The following is a 23,337-nucleotide window of genomic DNA, read 5'->3' as shown; positions in this document are numbered from 1 at the left end:
TGATCTGCAGTTGATTTAGTGGGTCTAGTGAAGACACACTAAATTGACCCCCTGGTGCAATGATCACCACAGCGTCGATCCCGGGTAAGTGTAGACATACCCCAAGTACTATCGAGCCCTTACTGTTCAACTGTTTGCACTAGGTACACCCCAGCTATATTGTTTCTTTCTGTTTTACTGTATAATGTGCCATTTTATTTATCCATATAAATAGACAAGTTATTAGTAGAAAGATGCATTTCTTATCCTGAGGAATGCAGACTACTTTAATGCTCATGTTACACATAGTGTCACTCAATTTACTTTATCTTCTTCCAGTGGTTGAAACAAATCATCTGGCTCTTCCACCATTTTGAAAGGAGAAATGTCATTAAATAAATTATGCTTTGAAACCCTACAGTATGAAGATTACCTTGATTTTTATATTGAAGCATGGGATATGGAGGTTTAGAACCATCTGGGCTTCCTAAAGTGAGTGATGATGACCCACCTAGGCCCCATTTTGGGGTACAATTACTGGTTGCACAGTCTATGCAGTGATAGTAGCTATATCTTCACTCACCCACTGCAAACAACTTTTATTGAGAGGAAGAGAGGAGAGGCAAGATTTCAAAGGGAGAGGTGGTGGTTCCCACTGTGAATGGGGGCAAAAATCCACAGGACCTTTTCTACAGTAGTTTAGTCTTGAGGAGTCTGGTTACTGTCTAGTCTGATGCCTGAACAAAGGAGAGAGAAACAAAATGTCTAGAACAAAGAAAGCTTTACCAGAATTTCTTGAAATTGTTCATCAGTAGATGCTGTATTTTAACAGCAATCTTTTTCATTAGGCATCAACCATAAAGCCAATAGATTGTGTCTGCTAAAAGCTTAATAATTAACGGCACACAGAATTTATAGAGGCTAAAGAAAATTATCCAGGAAATATTAAGCATTTTCAGACACAAATGGATAGCAGAAGGTATTCGAATTTATGTTAGAGACACTGGTGACATTTATGGAGAGCAAAATTGAATGAAACAAGCTAATGTATTATGCAGCATCTACTCAGAAAATACTCTAGTGAAAACCTTACTGAAATCAGTAACTAAACCTGAGTTGCAAAAGCATAAAATTGTAATGTATGAAACCTTAAAAAAAAGAGTCTTCCCAAGCCATATCAAAACAGCTTGAGCTTGATTGTGAAATGAAAATAAAGAGTATTGCCATCGCAGTGGAGGCGATGACTCTAGGAGGAAAGTCAATGGACTATTAAATGGGAAATCATCTGTTTTCAGATTTTACTTCACCACCATTAGATTCCTCCAGTGAGCCGTTATCTGGTAGAAGGGGCCTTAATCTTCTCATTTTCTGGCAGAAAATTTCCATGCGTTTAGCACAGCTATTCATATCATAATGTGCAATCACCCCCTCATAAGAAATTCCAACTAAAATGTGTGCTTTCCCAGCATGGTGCTTCCATTAGTGCATCTAACTGCCCACTGAACTCAAAAGGCTTAATGTTATTCCATTACAGCCTGTTGAAGGCCTCATTATTTAATCTTGGCCTACTTGATGGCTCCTAGTTACTGAGAAAGATTTTTTTTCTCTAATCTTCCCATGGGGTATTATCCCACTGGTGTAAGCCATAAACACAAATAGGTAAATATATATTCTTAATGGTTACAGAGGCCTCCAGGTCTTCTATATTGTTTGATGAGCACTGAGGTATATTTTTTTAACAAATCCTAGGTTCCCACTGCTGTATAGTTCATTGGGAGAAGACATGTTGAAAGCATAACATCACAACAAATTGGCCTGTGGAGACTTCGTTTGCAAGTTTCAGCAGTACAGCTGCTAGCTAATCGGGGAAAGCTGGGAAACCACATACACATTCTAAGAACTTTACACAATTAGGATCTTATCAAAAGAAATGTCTTGCAACTTTATCTCCTTTTCTGATGAACAAAATTGCCTTAAGGGAATTGGAGACAAGCACTTTTCCTCTCTCTTTCTTGGTCTCTCCACCACACAATCATTAAGGTGACTTGATTTTCAAAGTGGAAAAGCGAGGAGAACTGGGCAGGGAGGGCAGCACAGGGGGATGGTTTTGGTGGCATTTCTCGGAAATGTACATAAGAAGGTTTTGGCAGCTAAGAAAATTATTTATTAAATGTGGGAAGTGCGGATGTTCACTATGAGGCATCCTGGGGAGGGGGAGAAGGCACAGGCGTAACATGCTGCTGGCCTTGATGGGGATGGCTCAGCTCTTCTACACTCTACTCATTCTCTTCTACACTGGCTCAGCTGTCCAACAGCACCTTCAGGTGGCTGCAGTCTGCTGGGATTTACAACTGGGACAAAAATTGTTTCAGAAAAAACTGACAGGGACACGGGGCAAGGCTGGGATGTTCCTGGTTTTCAGGGACACTTGATCTAATCTGAAGTCCAAAGGAACATTTCTAATTCCATTATTTATTTATTGTTTCTATTTGGATTTCATTCAAACACACATTTGTTATATTTTAAGTTAATGTCCCTCAGCCCACGCCGCTTCCTGCAGCCCCCATTGGCCTGCAGCGGCAAACCGCATCCAGTGGGAGCTGCGATCGGCCGAACCAGTGGACGCGGCAGGTAAACAAACCTGCTCGGCCCTCCAGGGACTTTCCCTGAACAAGCAGCGTCCCAAGTTTGGGAAACACGGGCATAGAGTTTATATAGAGTGTTGTGATTCTTCTACGTGAAACAGAGGGGTAGCCGTGTTAGTCTGGATCTGTAAAAGCGGCAAAGAGTCCTACATAAAAGGTATTGTTGAAAAGGATGTTACTAAAAGTTAAATTAAAAATAGTCTTAGTCACTCCAGCTGTGATTTCTCCATAGAATCATAAAAGTGTAGGACTGGAATGAGCCTCAACAGGTCATCTAGTCCAATCCCCTGCACTGAAAGCACGACTAAATAATAACTCAACCATTCCTGACAGGTTTTTTGCCTAACCTGTTCTTAAAAACCTCCAACCATGGAGATTCCACAAGCTCCCTAAGCAATTTGTTCCAGGCAATTAACTACCCTGACAGTTAGCAAGTTTTTCCTAATGTCCAACCTAAACCTCCCATGCTGCAAGTTAAGCTCATTGCTTCTTGTCCTATCCTCAGAGGTTAACAAGAACAACTTTTCACCCTACTCCTTGTAATAACCTTTTATCTACTTGAAAACTGTTATCAGTCCCCGCTCAGTTTTCTCTTCTCTGGAATAAACAAACCCTACCCCCTCGCCCCCCCCCATCTTCCCTCAAGGTCATGTTTTCTAAACCTTTAATCATTTTTGTTGCTCTTTGTTTCTCTGTTTTTCTTTTTTTTCTAAACCTTTAATCATTTTTGTTGTTCTCCAAATTGTCCACATCTTTCCTGAAATGTGGCACCCATGTCAAGTGGTAATGGGTCATAATTTTTTCAGTTGTTAAAGTCATTAAAATAGGGATAACATAAGCCTGAACATCAGAGTTTAAATACTTAGAAACTCCATGGACTTCATAGTGTGCAAAAAACTCAGTCCTGTGAGATGTCAGTCAAGATACCTATTTATGCATTTGATAAAACTTCTGACTAATGAGATTTTTGAAGAGAAAATTATTTAGAATGTTCAGTTCAGCAGAATGGGAATTTGTTAATTTATTGCATCATTGCACCACCATCTACACAGTTAAAGCTCTTAAATCCAAACTGATGGCAAGATTCAACAATACATTCCAATGCCTCACAGCTATTTCAGGGATGCAAAGTAGCCATAAACATGGTTAATTCAGCCAGAGGGACTTTTATTAAAAGTTCCATGTGTGATTTTTTTATAACTACATGCGTTCAGGACCTCAGCTTTACATTTTATCTAAAAGACAGCACTTCCAGCAGGAAAATTCTTTCTAGCAGCATCCTGTGGCATTGGATAAGCCACATTTATGGATACCTTGTATTTCCAGAACAGTGCAAAGCGCTTGGAGTGTACTAGTGAATCTAGCCCTGAGGTTTTTTACATTGGCTCTCACAACAGAGACGAAACTTTAATAGGCTGAATATAAGGTATGTACTTCCTTATCTAAAATAATGAATGGGGTACTTTTTAATTTAGGCAAGATTTTATTTTTATTTAGTTGTGGACACTTCATCACATAAAGAGACATGTGTTTTAGTGTCAAAGAATTGGGGATTCTCTCAGTGAAAAAAAGAAATAGAGAGCAACTTCACCTAACTATAGTGAAGATCTCAGTTTTGTCTCAGTTTCCTGATAACAAAATGCACCTAAAATTAATTGCAAATGAAGCAACAATTTGGGGAGGGAGAAATGACCAGTTTGCTTCATTTAAAAATATTATAACTTGCAACCACACACACTAATTTACACCAAGCTGGTTATAATTCATGTGAAAAAATCCCTGTCACAGAAACCTTACAGTCAAATATCATGAAAGTAAATATTAATAGTTTTCATAACTTTCATGGGAAAATAATATAAACAGGTTCATTGCATATTGCAGTGTTCAGTACATAGTCCAATCTTCATAAATCTATTTGTAATATGTGCTACTTTTTTAGTATGAATGCCTTTCACTGGATACAAAGCACGAAATGAGGCACTATATTTTGTGGTTTCAGAGAAAGGGAAATATTACATAGTTTAATTTTCCCAGCAGCATGGAAAAGTGGCATGCACTCCAGCAAGTTAGCAAAATAGGAGCTGCAAGAAGGTTACTTCTGACTGATGTAAATACGATACATCTTCCCAAGCAATAACCTAATCTTTAAAAAAAAATGACTTCACTAAATCTCTATAAGAACTGGTTGACCGGTTGTTACTGATTTGTGTGCCCAGAGGAGTTCTTAAGTACAAGTATGTCTGTCTAATAACCATGATGTTTGGAGTTCAGATTACTTGAGAAGATTCCCTCCTGATACCTCCCATTGCTCTGCTGACTGACTTCCTCTCTTGATCTTACATGTAAATCAATACAGGTCTCTGACATTCAAATTCTAACCAGCAGCATTAAAGAAACTTCATATAGATGATGTATGACACTTTGATTCACAAGATTGGTATTCAGAGCCACTTCTGACCAAAACAAAATGACAGTGTACATGAAATTGCATCCCTAGAACAAGAAAGGCAAACGTCAATGTATATAAAAACTTAAAATTTTACTCTGAGGCCGAAATTCTGCCTTCAGATTTACAGCCCCCAACACCCAGAATCCTCCCCGAGACCTGGTTTCCCACATATCTACCATCTTCTTTTTCAAGGGTCTCCTTGAAACACGCTTCTTTCAAGGTGCCAACAACTTTCATGCAAAAGTAAATAAATACATAAAACTCTAACTAAAAAAAAGTCAATCAAAAATCATGGAACTATCAAGATGTATTAAACTTCTCCTTCCAGTCATTCTGACTGGTTGTTTCCCATTTCTCTCCCTTTATTTGTATATTGCCTGTTCTGTAAATTCTTTGGGGCAAGAACCTTGAGTCCTAGTCTGATCTCACTTGCACGAGTGTAAATTGGGAGTAGATTCACTTAAATGGACTGTCACACAGGTGTAAAATCAGTGTAACCCAACCAATTTCATTGAAACTACTCCTGATTTCTATTGGTGTAAGAGATATCAAATTCAGGCCTCTGGTCTTCATACTTATCCATGAAGTTCCTAACACACTGCTGGCCTATATCAATAGATAATATAAATAATAACAGACTCATATTTCAGTCAGAATCCCACATCCATGTCAAGGAACAGAATGATTTTCTTCACTTAAAAGTTTGCTTTTCATACCTTTGTGTATGTTAATAACTGAAATTTGTTGAGAGGAACAAACTGCAACTAAACTAAACTGGGCTGTGTATTCCCTCTGTGTTTTCAAGGCTCCATACACAAATAGGTTCCAGCACAAATGTCAGAGGTGCTGGAACTAAGGGTGCTGGGGGTGCTGCCACACCCCATGGCCTGAAGTGGTTGCCATCATATACAGGGTATACAGTTTGGTTCAACGGCTCTCAGCACCCCCAGTGTACACATTGTTCCGGATTGCTCTATATGCTGCCGTTTGAATACTAGCCCTACAGAAGATACTCTTTGAGCAACACAACATTGCTTGAGTCCCTATTAATTATCGTCATTCATTTAGAGCTATAGCGAACTTCAAAATCTTCACATTTAATATGTCTTAACTATTTAAGGAGTTTTCCTGACATTGTTCATCTATGTATATCTCATAAATCATCTAATGCTAAAAATGTTTAGCCTTCCAAGGATATAACAGTTCACTTTTATCTTTGCTAAAAGTTTGGATTTGTAAAAAATTTAAAAAAAAACAAAACCCTAAAAGACAGCTCAAGAAAAACAAATATAAATCAAAGTCAAACACTAGACAGTAAAGATGTATGCAATTTTGTTAACCTTAAGTCTAAATGATCTTCCTTTTCTCTATTGAGGATAAATCCAACAAATGGGGTTATCACATACCACTATGTCTCCACAGGATCAACTCACAACAGGAGATACTATACTTGGTATTATGCGTTAACAGAAGAAAGGTTTTAATTCTAAAGAAAAAGTTGTGTTGCTGTTTTTCTTCTGGTTACAAAAAAAAAAAAAAAAAGACATTCCATCAACTCTGTGCTTTTACTAACACCTGTCACGGTAGTGCTTGGGTGTTGTATACAAAGAAAATGAAGACTGTAATGATTCTGTTCAAGAAAAGCAAAACCTCTCTAATCCTTCCTAGGTGCTTCCACAGATCCTGCAATCAGATCTATGAGAGCTGATCCCTGTGCCCATGAGAGAACCGCACTGACTTTAATTCAAGATCCATCAGCATGGAGTCCATTAAAGGGTCAATGTCTTAAATGCATGCCAGTGTATTCTTACACATTTGAAAAAACATAATATGTCAATGTTTACATTTCCATATAAAATATGCATAGCAGAAAAGAAAGTAATTTATCCTGTCAACAGTAGGCACTCTTCTCCTCAGAATGTTCTTTTAAAAAAGGAAGAATCTAAGCATGAATGATTCTCAGGCACTGACTAGGGCAAAGTCATTCACAGGTCAGCATATAACTGCTGAAGATCAGAGAGGAATGTTCCATTCAGCTGTGCTTCTCGGAAGCACATTTTATTAAAGGCAAAACCAATCAGAATACCATCGAGTAGTCTGGTCTGAGTTTATGGACTTTTTTTTCTCTATATTGACTATGAATCCATTGATTTTCTCTTTTGATAGTCACTGGCACTTGCTCTTTTGACAGGTAGATACTCTACTTGCTTGAATTTTAGGCATATTCTAACAGTTTATCAATGGACATTATGCTTTGAGACTGATAAATTTACAAGAGAGTATGCTGGTGAGTTGCTTTCCTCTTCCACAGTTTAGCAGTTTATCTTCATTATCTTCAATCCTCAATCCCAGTGAGCAAAAAGTGTCTACAACTATTAAAGTATCCTGCAAAGAATTCAGCATGCTCCATCAAGAGAAAGTTCACAAATAAGTTATGTGGAAAACTCCTTCAAGATTACCCCAGCAAATGTCTGAAACACTTGGATCAGCAGTCTTTACTGTAACAGCCAGAATCTGCTGGTTTCAATTCTAATTCCTCAGTAGGCTAGAACAAATGGAACTTTCTGAACCACTACCGGCAGAGGAAGATCTGTTCATATCAATGCATAAGTTGGTGAAGTATGGATCACACTCTGCATGATGCACCTTTGAGACAAGTAATGCTTATTTTTTCAAGAGCAGAAACCTTTCAGCATTGAGATAATAAAAGGTGTTTCTTTAAAAGTAATCTTCGAGCCAGAAACACTTTAATTAAGCAGTTATTTTCTCTTGGGTTCTGATTACATTGGTGCTTATCCTCGACCAGAATTCTAGCAACATAGCTAAAATAGTCTAATGCTAACGGTTACTATTTACTATTGATTTTAAGGTGTAATTTGATACTTAATAGTGTAACAAATGAACACTGAACACTTATTTCTTTCTATTTAGCTATTATAACAAAACACTTTGAAGAGAACACAACAGTTACAGCATAACAGTTGTGCAAAATCAATCTGTCAAATAAGCTTTTATGTTTGTTTTTACAAATGGTATTGACAGCAATTATATGCCCAGAAGAGTACCAGGTGCACCCCAGCATTTTGTGAACTGTGTCCTTTAGTACTAAGAGACTGAAAAAGATATGAAGTGATTCTATAGCATCTCACACTGATAGTTTAAAAACATGTTGCAATGTTGTGAGTTTATCTGAAATGTAATATGTGGGTGCATGAATGTGCAAAGATGTTTTAATAAACTTTTTTAAAGATATAATAAACAAGGTACTTTACCTATCTACCTATCTGTCTATCTGTATTTTTCATAGATTCCAAGACCAGAAAGGACCATTGTGATCAACTAATCTCACCTGTATAACACAGGCCATAGAACTTCCCCAAAATAATTCCTGGGACACATCTTTTAGAAAAAAGCATCCAATCTTGATTTAAAAATAAATCTCAGTGATGGAGAATCCACCATGGCACTTGGTAAATTGTTTGAATGGTTAATTATTCTCAAAAATATGCCTTTCAATGGGGTATCTAAGTAGCCCTGTTGGCTTCAGTAGGATTAATTATATATATTTACTATCCATCAAATGCACTGAGTATCTTGCCGAACAGGGGCCTTAACCAACAGCTAAATAAAGTAAAACCAACAGTACAGACGTGGTCAAACATAATGAAAAGTTGCTCAGAGATTGCTGAAAAGGACTAGATGAAAGTTAATATATACACATTAACAGAACAGCCTATTTCCAAGATATTACATGACCTCTGGTTAAAGTGAATGGGGTAAAGATGTATCGCTGAAAAGTACCTGAAAAATGACATCCCCAGCCTTTAATGGGTTATTGTGGTTGTGTGGACTCCATGGGAAAGATAAAATGCAAGATGGTGAAATCTTTCTCCAATAGACTGGATAAGGGTTGAGTCTCTGGCCTGCATGAGATGGGTGTGTAGATAATCCATTAGTATGCTGAGTGTGGCTTCGGAGAGTGTTAATTAGAAGCCCATAAAGAAAATAGAGATGAGTATAAGGTTATATATAAGGTTATAAGTATATATAAGTATAAGGTTAAATATAGATGAGTGTAAGTGCGTGTTGCTGTCCTGCAGATGGAGGGATCCAGGTGCAGGAACTTTACGTGAATTTTTAATATGTTGTGTGTGGGGTGCTGTTGTTTGCCTGCAACCACCCTGTTCCATTAGCATTGTTTTCAAGGGCAATATGTTCTCAGCCCAATTCTGTCTTGGAATATAAATTATTAGCTGTACTTCCTACTTCAAACAGACATCAATCAATCAAGTTGCATTTCTACAGTTATAACTTCAGGATGGGGACTGATCCTGCAAACCTTACTCAGACAAAATGATTGGATTCAAAGTGATTGGAGATTTTGCCTGAATAAGGACTGCATGACTGAATTCACATTTCGTAGTATAAACACAATAATTTACTTTGACATTTCACAGAACAGAAAGAACACAGGGGCATAGACACAGTGCATGTGGATGTTTTAGAACTTGCCCAAAAACGTCCACCTGGGATAACAACCCCCTGAGTAATCATAGGCAAAATATTTTTACCAAGAGATGATTTACACATTTTTTCCCTCTAATGTAGTATAAACAGAATGTGTAACAATGAACAGTATTTGAACATTATTTAATTCCCTTGGAGTAAACAAACCCATTTTTCAATTCTGTGGCTTACCGTTCTTCAGTTAGGTGCTCACCCAGCAAGAAGAAGAATACCTCATATTTAACATACACAAGGGGAAATCTTGGCCCCACTGAAGTCTGTGGGAATTTTGTCATTCACTTTGAGAAGACCAGGATTTCATCTACAATGTCACTCCACTACATAGTAAAATGGGTAAATAACAGCTCTCACTTATAACCAACTGCAAGCCTCCTATTTCTACGTAACACACTTCTAGATACACAGATTGGTCTGATTTTCATGACATTCTTTTGTTAATGCATTCTTAAAGATGTTCTGTTCCATTCAGATCCTTGAACCATCCTGAAAGTACATTGCTAAGGGTAATCTTGTGTTCAATGATCTAGAAAGTGAAAGATAATGCCATTGAGGGGCAACATACTTTTTGTGAAAATTATGTGAATTACTACAAACAGCAATAGCACTTATACATTTAAATTATCTCAGATTGTGCTATCTGGCTATCAGCTCAATCTGCATTAGTTCAATTGCTTAATGAGATCAGCCAAAAAACAGCATTCTGATCAACAAATCCATGGACAAGAACTGCACCTTCGATTTATGTCAAGGTTCCTTCCCCACTCTGAACTCTAGGGTACAGATGTGGGGAGCTGCATGAAAGACCCCCTAAGCTTATTCTTACCAGCTTAGGTTAAAAACTTCCTCAAGGTACAAACTTTGCCTTGTCCTTGAACCCTACGCTGCCACCACCAAGCGTGTTAAACAAAGAACAGGGAAAGAGCCCACTTGGAAATGTCTTCCCCCAAAATATCCCCCCAAGCCCTACACCCCCTTTCCTGGGGAAGGCTTGATAAAAATTCTCACCAATTTGCATAGGTGAACACAGACCCAAACCCTTGGATCTTAAGAACAATGAAAAAGCAATCAGGATCTTAAAAGAAGAATTTTAATTAAAGAAAAGGTAAAAGAATCCCCTCTGTAAAATCAGGATGGTAAATACCTTACAGGGTAATCAGATTCAAAATATAGAGAATCCCTCTAGGCAAACCTTAAGTTACAAAAAGACACAAAAACAGGAATATACATTCCATTCAGCACAGCCTATTTTACCAGCCATTAAACAAAAGGAAATCTAGCTAGATTGCTTACTAACTTTTTACAGGAGTTCTGAAGAGCGTTCCTGGCAAAAGCATCACACAGACAGACAGACCCTTTGTCCTCCCCCGCTCCAGCTTTGAAAGTATCTTGTCTCCTCATTGGTCATTTTGGTCAGGTGCCAGCGAGGTTATCTTAGCTTCTTAAGCCTTTACAGGTGAAAGGATTTTGCCTCTGGCCAGGAGGGATTTTATAGCACTGTATACAGAAAGGTGGTAACCCTTCCCTTTATATTTTATGACAATTTACATGAGTGGAGGAATATCCCTATTAATGCAGGACAGCTGGCATCCCACCTTTTGATCAGAAATAAAAACTCATTATTTTCATGAACTTGTTATATGATATAATGGGACTTAATGATATTTGAAGAGGAAAAGTAGTTTGGGTCATTACCCAAACAACTTACCATGTATTTCAGAATACTTCAGTTGGAACAACCCCCTGTTGGACCAATAGATTATAACTTGCAGGTTTAAGTTCTTCTCCATACCTTGGGCTCATATACAATATTGACTCCAGGATGCAATTCTAGAGCTGAGGGACTGTTAGAAAGTGACAACTTTCAAAGGCAGCTTATTAAATAGTTCCCTCCAGCCTGTCTCTGGTGGTTGCCAGCTGGAAGTTAAAGATCCTGGGGCATTATTTGAAAAAAGTAGGGAGCAACAGTATGTTCCAGCTAATGTTCCCTGACTCAGGGAAACCACTTTTAGTTCAATGCTGCATGTGAGCTTTTTGCAGACTTCATAATTTCGGCTGTTTGCCTACTCATTGCTACACTAACATTTTGTATTCGTTATTTTGTAAAGCTCTCTTGGGAGAACTTCAAAAATGAAAACAGCTATATAATAACAATTTTATCCCATTATATTTTGAAATCCTTACAAGGGTTTCATATTATATATAAAATGAAGAACTTCTACATAACTGATCATTGTACAAAAGATGCAACCATTTATTTTTTTGGTATATTATAGTGGTTTAGTGGGCAGGGTTGTGAAGATCTGACACGTATCTTGGCTCCTAAACAATAAGAATGAGATATATGATTCTTGCATCCAGTCTATTAAATTATACATTTCATTCTCAAAACAACTGAGTTACTCTTTCTAAAAATGTATTACAATATGAATGTCATAAGGCAGCCTCACCTGGGGTGCCCTCCAGTATCAAGCTGCTGCATGGCAAGTCTGCCTGCCTCTGTCTCCCCTTCAGCAGTTCCCAGAAATAGTCCAACTCTTGGAGTATAAATAGCCCTTGTGGGGTTAATGTATACAAAACAAATCCCCTTGCATATAAACCATAACCAACCAAGCCCCCAAAGTGCATCAACGTACAGCCTTGGAATTTTACACTATGCTCAGACTCTCTGCAGCTCCACCACACTCACCTCCCAAGTATTGCTCCAGCATCTCTCATCACACCTCTGCTAGCTTCCTGACAATTCCTTCCTTTTCTCCTGGGGAAGACCTACAGTGCTTTCTGTTCTTTGCAGGTTCCACCCAGGCAGCTCTCTGCTGCGCCTTTGATCTCTATCCTGTACTCAGATAGCGATGTCACCTGCCAAAATTCTCATTCCCAGACAGCTCTCACCATCCCTTTTCCTGATTGACCCCATCTGCACTGTCAGGCAGCTCTGACTCACCAGGTGTCTCCCCACTCTAGGGCCCAAGTGTCTTCTTTTAAGTCCCCAGTTGGGAGCTGGCAGTCAGCTGACCAGTCACGGGTGAACTGGCCTCATTCCTCTTAACATCACCCTGTTAAAATGACTCCTTGTGTAGTCTCCCAACCTGTGAAGTTAACTGTGCCTAAGGGAGATTTCTAGTCAGCCTGTAATGCAGCAATAAGACATTGTTTACTTCTCCCTTTGAAGTACAAATTTCAAACTGTATAATTTACTAAATACATCCCATAAGTAGAGCAAGAAACTTCCAGTCAGCCAAACAGATAATGATAAGGCTGCCTACATCATTAACTACGCTCCTCAAAGCCCATCAGGAGCTACTGGTTTGGGGCCTCCTCCAAAGTTCACTGAAGTCAGTGGATTTTCCCCCCCATTAACTTCAATGGCTTTTGGATTTAAACTATAACTCCCAGTTAAAAAAGATAATTAAATGCACGTTTAATTTTAAGCTCATGGGTAGTGCTATTGACTTCAATGGGACATCTTATATACCTAAAACTAGAAAATGTAATATTTTGCTGAAATAGGGCCACAGAGAACAATAGAAACACTCCCTCCCTTATAGGGAACCTGAGAGCAGGTACCTTTCTGATTCTTCAGGCAAGTCTCACAGCCCTACAGTGGTCACCAGAGAAAAGCCTTCTTAAGCAAAAGTTACCTACCAATAGTATCTGAGATATAAGTTATTTCTTTATGGTATTAGAGTAAAGGTAAGAAACTGTCGTTTCACAGATATTATTTCAATCAAATATATATACATATCTATTCAATAATGCATATAAAGTGTACAGCTCAGTAAAAGGCAGAGTGTTTGTAGATTCAGTCAACTCCATTCATCGAACCACTAACTCTCATTATAGCACTAATTCAGTTTGCTTAAAAACAACAGGTTTGCAGCAAATTAGAGGTTTATTTCCTTCCTCCATCACCTATAAAGGTGGTGTATTCAATTTTTTCTCTGTAGCCATCAGAGCTAGAAGTTTACTTGAAAAAAATAATAAAAGCTGACATTCTCCCACAGTCAAGATTTTTGGGAGCTGGACTTTTATGAAAAACACCAATTCTTGTAATATTCAGGATAAAGTCAGAGGAATTGGCAACACTGCACCTCTCAAATAAATTCTGATGAAAAATAATGCCATGTTGAAGATGTGGCAACAATATTTAAAAAAAAACCAAACATGTTCCTGCAAGTAAGCATTCCAGTGAGAATGGAAAATACATACAATGTACAATTTATGGAAAAGCTGCTGCCCAAATTGCTTAGTTAAAGATAGGTTTCAGAGTAGCAGCCATGTTAGTCTGTATCCGCAAAAAGGAGAGGCTTGACAAAGCCTTAAGGTCAGGCTTGACAAAGCCCTGGCTGGGATGATTTAGTTGGGATTGGTCCTGCTCTGGGCAGGGGGTTGGACTAGATGCCTCCAGAGGTCCCTTCCAACTCTGTTATTCTATGATTCTATGAAAGGAGGACTTGTGGCTCCTTAGAGACTAACAAATTTATTTGAGCATAAGCTTTCGTGAGCTACAGCTCACTTCATCAGATGCAGTTAAAGATGATTCTCAATGTGTGGAGAAAAATGACCAGGTACTCATAAGGAAGCAGGATGATGGGATTAAGTAAGGAGTTACCATTAAAGTAATTTGAGAGACAAAGAGGGAGATCTGAATGCAACTACAACAAAAAATATCCTAAGAAGGGGAGTAAAAAAATCTTCTTTTATCTGATTTTAGCTCCTGCTACCAAAAGAAAAGATTTCAGAAAAGTTAAGTAGAATTTAATACTAGAAACAATTCTTCTATATGTAGGCAATTTTTAAATATGAAAACACACATTTTCTGTGATTAGAAGGCTACATAGATTTAGCAAGACAAGTGGAAGAAGAATTAGGCCTGGTCTATGCTAGAAAATTAGGGCAGTTTAACTTCATTGGTCAGGCATGTGAAAAATCCACAACCTGAGCGAAGTAGTTAAACTGACCTAAGTCCCTGAGTAGACAGCAGTAGGTCACTTTGGAAGTGAATTACAATAACCCAAATTAAGGCCACTTTAATTCTGAATGAGACGGTTTCCACAGCGGTTCATGTGGCTTAACTACTCCTCTTCAAATACACACCTTTAGTTAATTTGAATTAACTTTCCTGGATGTCCCCATGTAGACAAGCCCTGAAACTACATTTACCGTTACTCCTAAAATAGTGTGTTGGCCAAGAATTCAACAAAAATAATTTCCAAGTATTCATACTTGTAAGCCAAAGTATAAATGCCTATGCCAAATTTTAACTGATGACCACTGTCTTCCTGGTTCTTGACTAGGGCTTCTAGGTGCTAGAGTTGCAGAAGCAATAACAAAAATATATAATTATTATAATGGTAATAATAATAATAAATCATGAAGCTCTTCATCAGTCCTTATTCATACAGTCAATGGGACTCTATTTGAATCCACTATCATGCCTGAGTAAGTCTTAAATAAACTGAGTTCTCCCTGAGTAAGTCTTGAATAAACACTTACGGAGGACTTCAGCATTTGAACTATAGTATTTTAATTATTCCTTTTTAGATAATATATATTATCATATGAAGATCAAAGTCTCATTCAGAAACAGACATTTTAAGTATCTTTTTCTCTAGTTTCATATCTTTCCCAATCAAAAAATGAATTTCTAAATAATGTGTACTCTCTCTGCCAGCTCTCGATAGATCCTTACACAGTATTGTACAAGACTGATGGTTCCCTGATACAAATAGTAGGAGAGCTGTGTAACTGTGTGTATTAACAAATTGAATACAAACCTAATTTTAAACACATATACACACATTATAACCAATAGAGAAATCCACACAAAAATATTATGACCTGGAATTAGATAGCACTGGACTCATTAAAATTTAATTCTCCCCTAGATTGGTCTCAGTATGAGAACAAATGGCCCAAACATTGGGGTTAGTACAGAATCTCCCCAGTCCATGGAGAGACCATACAGCAGCTTCAGGTAAGGAAAGAATCTCTACCTGTTTGTAGACAACAACAGTAACAATGCTTTAGGCCAGAAAAAATCCCACACCAGTTACCACAGCAAAATGTAGAAATATACATTGCATTATTAGTGCACTAAAGTGGGGATCAGAATTCCAGAAATGCGGATGCTATCATTGTTAGTAATTTGTATTACCATAGCACCTGGGATCCCTACTCATGGACCGGGACCCCACTGTGCTAGGCAATGGGAGAAAGATGTGTCGGGAAGAGAAATGGCAAAGGGATTGAGTGCTGCAATAAAGGCAGGGAGAAAGCAATGTACAACTCATCGACCCAAGCGTGGAAAATCTCCTGTTTTTCACACTTTTAACATTAAGTGATACAGCTGCCACTGCCTGAATTGCTTGCAATGTTTTAAGATCCAATGTTCCACAATGCAAACAAGGGAAAGGAAACAGCAAGGTTTCATCAAGGAGATTTTCTTATTTACTCTTCTCTTGGAAGTGGGGTCTTTGTTTTCCTTGTCCATCCCAATAGAAGAAACCAAGCTTTCCATTCCCTTTACCCACAGACCCCAGAGTATTCATGTGATGACTACTACAGCTCAAACCTACCAGCTCTCATTGGCCCCCGGACAGCAAGAACTGTTTTACCAGTGTTTCCCAGACCCTGGTTTTCCCAGTCTCAATAAGGCCCTGTCCTGATGGGCAGAAAGGGCATGTTTTCCAATTGTGTTAGCTCAGTGAAAGGGACTGGGGCATATGCAGTCTTGCCTAGTGGTCACAACTGGTCAAGGACAGCAATGAGGCAGTAGTCAGTGGCAAAAATTGGAGTAATCACTAGAGCCAGGATTAATAAGCAAGAGTCAGGGCCAGAGTCAGGCTGGGGTCAGAGACTGGAGACCAGAAAGCAAGATGCGGTCTTGAGTCACAGAAAACCAATTGCATGGCTACTTAGACAACTTTCTGGGCTTAACCTCCAGGATTAAATAGTGAGCACAGGCCAATCAGCGGGCCGCTGAGTGCTGTCACTCTGAAAACCTATGGGCGGTACTTCCTGTAGCACCTAATCTCCACAGAGCTCCTTGGATAAGGCTTTGCATAACCTTCCAGTAGTGATGTGGGAACATCACCTGGTCCCAGGCTCTGTATACTGGGGTTCTAATCCCACAGATCTTTACGCTCAGTTGAGTTAGTTTAATACTAAACTAAGTGGAGGGCATGCATTGTATTTTTTTTTACCTCTGGAGAATGTATAATGGTATTAAAATCCTTAGATAGTTTACTATAAGATTGTCTCTAGTATGAGATCTAAGGTACAAGCTGACCTGGGTAAGTGACTGGTCTCTTGGGACTGGGAGCAACGTGAACATTTTGTGATATTTGGTGTATTGCAACCAACTATCACTAAGTCCAGCTTGCCTGGCTTGCAAGACAGACTGGAATGCCCAAGGTGACCTGATACAGTGATTGAGGAGTACACATTTGTTACAGGGTTGGAGAAATCTAATTATAGAACATACAATCAGTTTGTACTTCTTGACAATCCACCCTGAGGTTGGCACTCATGGTCATGAGCCACTCCAGACAGCGAGACAACACCACAGAACATCAAATAAATGGGATATCTCAGACAGAGTGTGAAAATGATTGGAAAGGCTGATATTCAAAGGCAACTACTTTAAATTCAGAATTTTGCTTTGGCAACAAGTGAAAATAAATCTGATAATCTCATCTGAGGCCACAACTGTGCCCACATACATCCGTTGTGAAATTTCGTGACAGGCAGTCTCTGCTCAAAAGATCTTCAGTATTAGAATAACTGTCACAGACTAGAACTAAGATGCATTGGCAGAAGGGGGGGGGGGGGAAGGAGTAGTTGCCTAGCACCTGTCTATGTTATGTGAACAGGACCCCAGCTTTATTAGGTAAGAGATGTCGCCAGTTCAGTTGTCTGAATCATTTATTTTCTAACCAATGATACAAAATATGACGTCTGATGGTCTTACAAGTTTTTAATAAATTATTTAACTAAGTTCAGAAATTTGACACTTACCTGTATGAGGTGTTCTCCTTTGCAATGATATATGGTTAAAGTGCACATATTCGATTAGAGAATATTGTTTAAGCTATCAAGAAATGTTACTTTCCTGAAATAAATAATTATTCATTGGGGAGTGGAAAGGCAGAAGCAAATTTGTACAACAAAAGCACATGAAGGATCAGTAAAAGAAAAACTGATTTGGGAGACATATAGCTCCAAAAGTTTTGTTTAGCTATTCCTCCAGACCTTCAGGTGTTTTTATTAAAACCTCTTTGGTCTGAAAACCAAGTATGAGCAGGACTTCTTGCAAGATTTATTGTACTTTCTGGTTTCACCTGGGAGAGAAATGTTGCCAGAACAAATTTTCTCATTGGATTTGTTTCCTTCATTATTTTTATGCACTGATCGCTATAGCCTCTGGGCATATGACTGATTAAATGCAGAAAAGCATTCAAAAGTCCACAACAGACAGCACAAAAGTCCCTTCCTTCAACACCATCACACAACCATAAATAAATCATTGATAATCTACAATCAGACAAAGGATTGACCAAAAAGATGTGCATTGGCCCATGCTCTGAAGTTCAGTGAACTCAGGCCCTGCCAGAGGAAGCAAGTTCCACAGCCAAGGGCCCACCACAGAAATACTGTGGCTCTACTCTCCACCCTCAACTTCCAAATGTGCACTAGGGTGTGTTAGCAAAGGAAACGATCTTAGCTATCATGAAAGTGCATAAACAGAAGATGGACCTTTGGGAGCTAGATCTTGAACTGTGATATGCTCTACAGATTAGCACTTTACCTACCATATATAAAAAGCAACAACAGCATCAGCGAACAGCAAATGGAGGACAGCAGCCATCTGCTACACAGGTTGTTATGAATCACTCGCCAGTGGTGAAACTTCACACAGTTATACTGAGACACTCTTGTCTCTTACAAAATGCATCACAAACTTTTTAATAACCACACAGATCAGATAGGACTTCAGATAGGGTAAAAAAATTTAATAGTGTCTAAATTATTGAAAGGCATTGGTACTTAGACTCCAAAGTGTTACTTTTGAAAAATGTGACTTGGCCTCCTAAGTCACTTAGACACTTTTGAAAATCATTCCCTATGTTTCAAAAATCCATACAGTAAACCAAATGGAACTAATCTTTTATCTACATTGAGGATGAAAGGTTGGATCCACTCTTTCTAGATTTGATCTGTGGCTCTAGAGAAACTAATATTTCATACCTGATGTTAAAGGCCCAAGCCATCCCCTCCAATTGAGCATAAAAGCTCTGTTACTACTTTGGTTACTCGATCTTCCATTTGCTTCTCTCTGCAGAAAATGCTTCTGTGAAACATCTGGTGCACCAATCCTTCTCATTCCTTCTCAATGCTGAGAAACTCCTGTTCCCACCTCCAGTCTCTGCCCAGGGTTGTAGTGCTAATATGGGATGGGGGTGGGGTGTGTTCTCCCTGGAAAGGAGTGCTCTCAGCTCCTAAGTGTTAATAATGACTATATACAGTGGTTTAGATTTTCTACCTACTGTACAAACATTAGCTAATCTATCTTCTCAGACTTGCTATGAGGTAGGTAAATAAGTATTTATATTTCTATTTTAGAGATTGGCCACAGAATGGTTACATGACTTGTCCATGGTCTCATAGCAAATCAACATCAGAATCCAGGCTACAACCACATTTCTTGAATTCCTGTCTCCTCCTCACCCAATCCACTACACCACTTGTTCCCCAGGCAAGTTACATCTCTTTCTCTGTGTCTCAGTTTTCCCATACCATTCTGGCAACCCTAACTTACATGCAACACATTTGTTTCATTATCTGACACCAAGAACTCAAGCAAGATGGAACATCTAGCCACCCCCCAGGTTGTGCAACATAGTATATTCAGTATGAGGTTTTTGGTAACTGTGCACACACAATGTAACTTCCTATTGTGTGTTATCACAATATGGACTCTCCCCCCGCCCCCCCCCCCCACTTTCTCCCTACCCTTTATTACAAAATTATTTTACTGTTTTTATTCTCAGAATAAGACACCCAACAATTGTAGTTTAGTCTAAATTACTTCAGAGTGTTTCATAATGTGCTTCTAAAGATAACATGAATATTTTTGTGAAAAAGTATAGTACATACTAATTTGAGACTGCATGACAGCTCCATGTCTGATATTAAATTTTTGCTGAGAACTGGGTGAGGCTCCTCCTTTTTTTTTTTTTTTTTTTAGTATTACAAAGTGTGGAGACTAGCGAAGTGTGAATTAGCAAAGTTGTACTGCATGGGTGGGTGATTTCTGTTCAGAGTTTCTGAAATAGTGAGGCTATGTTCAGATAACGGAAACTGATGTATCATAATCAATGAGAGATGCACAAGAGTCACAAACTCTTTCCTGCTGAAAGGGAAGCAGATTCGATTTGTTGTGGGCCCTCTGGTTAGATTGGATCGCAAATGCTGTTCCTCCACATAAAGGACCCTAATCTACAAGCATCTGAAGAGACCGGGGGAACATAGGGTCACATTCTGTGGAAAGAGGCAAGACTTCCCCCCGCCTGAATGATTTGAAGGAAACTACACACGGGGACACTGATTTTCCCTCCTTTCAGGCCCCTCCCCATGACTATTTACACTGAAAGGGCAATCTACAGTTCAGATGGTTAAATCCAGGGCAACCACTTCAACCACTGATGACAAACAGAGAATAAATTCAACAGACCTAAACTAGAATTCTTAAGGATTAAAACCAATCATCTGACAAAAGGGTTTGAAATTATACCCTTTCACCAGTGCCATCCACCTCCACAAAAAACAGAACAATTCATTACAGTGTGGATGAATGGCTGACTCTGGTGATCGCTTCTAGGGCCAATTAAAGGGGTTAACTGAGCCATGAGAGTTCATCAATGAATCCAGTTCCTTTCCCTCTATTTCTTTCTATAGCTTGAAGATAAAGTAAGGGTGTAATGTGTAAGCTCTGCGGGTTTATATAGTGACAAATGACTATATTACTACTAGCAATATTAGGTCTTTGTCCCAGACACTAGAGGCTTTGCTGAGCTTCCTATTTCTCTATAACATCATGAAAAAGAAAGAACATGAGATGTGTAAGCACTGTGGTCCCATGTATTGACAAATGGGAATGGTGCCATTGCCAGTAATAATTCTTTGTCTAGTAACCAGAAGCCCATTATTTCTTTGTTCGCTGTCAAAGGGGACAAAAAGTACAGTCAGAACAGGTGAGAAGAGATTTTAAATCTTAAATTCTCCTTTATGCCTGTTTCTAAAGCCACTTTAAGTTTCATTTACAAATATAAGTGGACAAACAATATACTTTTATAGACACCATCATACATGATAATACTTAGAAGTTGCAATACATTCAAAATACATAATAAATGAAATCTAATTAAAAACTTTTTTGAAATCACTGTTTCCAATTAAAAGGAGTACTTGTGGCACCTTAGAGACTAACCAATTTATGCTCAAATAAATTGGTTAGTCTCTAAGGTGCCACAAGTACTCCTTTTCTTTTTGCGAATACAGACTAACACGGCTGTTACTCTGAAACCTGTTTCCAATTAATAAATGTGGTACACTAATGACAAACAAAGTGCAAATACATGGAAGGATGTAATTTTCCTGTCTCTCTAGCTATCCCAGCTATGTTGATATTTAACACATCATAGCTCTGCTTAAGAGGGACCAGGTTGATATACTTGAAAAATGTTTAACTGTTTACATTATCCATTGATTGTGGTTTAATATTCAGTGTCTGTAAAATCCTTAATATATATTAATAATTTCCACTGGCATAAAAAAAAAAGAGTTAAAAAAACTACCTAGTTTTGTGTGGCTCATTTAGCACAGTATATATATATAGTTTAAATAACCAGATATGAATATTCAACAAATGATACAGAATTTGATATTTTTCAAATTAAATATTAATGCAGTATCTGATAAAAGCAGAAGAGGTGAAGCTCTGTCAGCACAGTTATTATAAAAGCTCTATTATTTTCAAAAATTGTGTATAATATTAGACTGAAGGCATAAAGTAAGGACTCCTGATTTCCAATCAATGTGACAATTGTGGGGTTTTCAACTTTTTTTTCCAACAAATTAAAACATTAAAACTATTATAATACAATAAATAATAAAAATCAATAGTTGTAGGAGTGAAAGACAACAGGGTTGGTGTGTTTTTTTTAAACAGGAAAATATCTGTTTGGTTATCTACCATTTAAAATAAGGCCTTTTTAAAAAATTAAGTATAATTATAATTAGTTATATCATCCTCTTTCACAGCAAAACTTGGGGAGCAGGAACCAGATGAACAAAAACTCTGAGATTCCCCCTGTAATTTCCTGCAATATCTTCTATTTATGGTTCACCCCTACAGGGGAAGAAGCAGAAGATCTGAGGTGAATTGACTTTAGCGGGACCAGGATTTCACTTCTGGTTTCTACTCTGTGTTGATCCACTTTCAGGCTCAGTGCCGAACACTGTTCCATAATTAACATAGTTCTCGCTGGAATCGCACTGGAACTATGATACAAGGACCTCCTCTACTATTGTCTGTCCCTGGAACCTCTAATGAAGGGGATTACACTATGCAAAGGGTTGGAGAGGGAGGGACACAGAAGAGGTAACACAGCCTCGGGATGTATTATCTTATTGATCAAGTTCCTCCTAGATGTCCTGGGAAAGAACAATACATGCTCCTGTCCTTGACCTGCCTCAAAACATGTGGAACCTCAGAGCTGAGGAGTTTCTTCTGAAATATCTCTGTCAGAAGGAGATGGTGCCAGGGGGTGGCTGACACCATCTTTTGCCTTTTGACCTAGATGTGACAGTTGCTCAATACTGTTATTCGGTAAAAGCCACAGTATGTTAAATTTCAGAGTAGCAGCCGTGTTAGTCTGTATTCGCAAAAAGAAAAGGAGTACTTGTGGCACCTTAGAGACTTACAAATTTATTTGAGCATAAGCTTTTGTGAACTACAGCTCACTTCATCAGATGCATCCGATGAAGTGAGCTGTAGCTCACAAAAGCTTATGCTCAAATAAATTTGTTAGTCTCTAAGATGCCACAAGTACTCCTTTTCAGTATGTTAAATGTTTCCCATAGGATTAGTGAAGAGACATCTCTCATAAAAGCGCTATACTTTGGATGGGTATCTTATAACTTTAAAGCCTGAGCTGACCTCACTCACACCAATGTAAGTCTGGTGCAAGTAAATGTATGCTAATAGAGTAACACCGGTCTAAAACTGGGGTAAGATAAGAATCGGTTCTATAGTTTCCATAGACTTCTAGCAAAACTTCTGAATGAGTAATTACAGTGCATGGAGTTTAAATACACTTCTTAGTATAAAAACTTTTATGATGTAATTAACTTTAATGGAGACTTTAAATATTACATATTTTTAAAAACATCTCTAAATACCACTATTGTTAATTTTTAGAGTACCATCAGTGTGTGTGGCTCTGGATAAGAACACAATATATGGGTAATATTTTTATACACATGAGGAAAAATCACATAGGCCCAACTGAAGTTAATGGCAAAACTCCCAAGGACTTCAATGGGGGCCAAGATATCATTCATAATATTTCTTTTTCACAAAATAAATGATGTTATCCTACATGCCAGATCAATTGATACCTACTATTAAACCACAAATGATTATATTCTAAAACATTACCACGCACATGCAAATAT

The 23,337-nt window shown here is 38.2% G+C and overlaps 1 protein-coding gene across 3 annotated transcripts in view; it reads right to left on the bottom strand.

Annotated features, from left to right (window-relative positions):
• GRIK2 (glutamate ionotropic receptor kainate type subunit 2) overlaps positions 1-23,337 on the bottom strand; it is a 594,466-nt gene that overhangs the window by 346,386 nt on the left and 224,743 nt on the right. The window lies entirely within an intron of this gene.

The sequence above is a fragment of the Natator depressus genome, chromosome 3, assembly GCF_965152275.1.
Source record: "Natator depressus isolate rNatDep1 chromosome 3, rNatDep2.hap1, whole genome shotgun sequence".
In the NCBI taxonomy this organism is placed as follows: Eukaryota; Metazoa; Chordata; order Testudines; family Cheloniidae; genus Natator; species Natator depressus.
Note: the sequence above shows the minus strand (reverse complement) of the source record. Positions and strands in the feature narration are given on the sequence as shown.